This window comes from Echinops telfairi, unplaced genomic scaffold (assembly GCF_000313985.2).
Source record: "Echinops telfairi isolate 266 unplaced genomic scaffold, ASM31398v2 ScPeMD7_7412;HRSCAF=8450, whole genome shotgun sequence".
NCBI lineage: Eukaryota > Metazoa > Chordata > Mammalia > Afrosoricida > Tenrecidae > Echinops > Echinops telfairi.
The window spans coordinates 12,415,881-12,417,123 of NW_022111312.1; positions in this window are offsets into that span (position 1 = coordinate 12,415,881).

A 1,243-nucleotide genomic window follows, 5' to 3' on the forward strand; every position below is an offset into this window, starting at 1 on the left:
GACAGTCCCTCAGATTTGCAACTTGACCAGCCTACAGGTAAGGAGGCGGTCATCTAGATCTTCTGGTGGGGGCCAGGGTGCAGTGCCAGCTGAGCCTGGGCAGAACCTGCTGGGCCAGAAGGCTGTGCTTGGATTAGGCAGCTCCAAGCAGAGATGAAGGGGTAGCTTCCCAAACCTTAGGTTCAATGACATGTTCTTCGTCCTTCAAGGCCCTGTGTTTTCTTCTGGATTCTCCCAACTCCAGTTCCATCGGTCATCTTCGGTTTTTCCACTAGCCCAGTGATTTAGCCCGGTGGGCTTTCTTCAGGGCACATCAGATTGGACGTCTGAAATGCAGAGGTCTCCAGGGTCCAGCAGGTAACAAAGATACCTGAAGTCGGCAGGGCAGGACAACTGAGAATGGTAGGGGCTGTGGCAGCTGGCAGGTGTAGGCCTAGGGAACACCTGCGCCTATGTTCCCACCCACCGACACACGGGAATGCAACACCAGTGTAAGTGGACCTTTCCACGTTTTAAAGAGTAAATATCTGGATTTTCAGGTAAAACCTACCCCCCCCCCACACACACACACCCCAAACTCACTGCCATTGAGTCTGTTCTGACTTAGAGCTGCTGTATAGGACAGAGTAGACCTGCTCCTATGTGTCTCTTTGACTATAAATCTTTACAGGAGTAGAAAGCCTCATCTTTTTTAAAAATCATTTTATTGGGGGCTAGTACAACTCTTATCACAATCCATACATATGTCCATTGTGTGTCAAGCACATTTGTACATTTCTTGCCCTCATCATTCTCAAAACATTTGCTTTCTACTTGAGCCTTTGGTATCAGATCCTCATTTTCCCCCTCCCTCCCTACTCCCCTCTCCCTCATGAACCCTTGATAATTTATAAATTATTATTTTGTCATATCTTACACTTTCTGATGTCTCCCTTCACCCACTTTTCTGTTGTTTGTCCCCCAAGGAGGAGGTTATATGTAGATCCCTATAATCAGCTCCCCCTTTCTACCTGACCTTCTCTCCACCCTCCCGCTATCACCACTCTCACCACTGGTCCTGAAGGGATCATCTGTCCTGGATTCCCTGTGTTTCCAGTTCCTATCCGGACCAGTGTACTACATCCTCTGGTCTAGCCGGATTTGTAAGGTAGAATTGGGATCATGATAGTTTGGGGTGGTAGGTGAGGGAGGAAGTATTTAAGAACTAGAGGAAAGTTGTATGTTTCATCTTTACTACACTGCA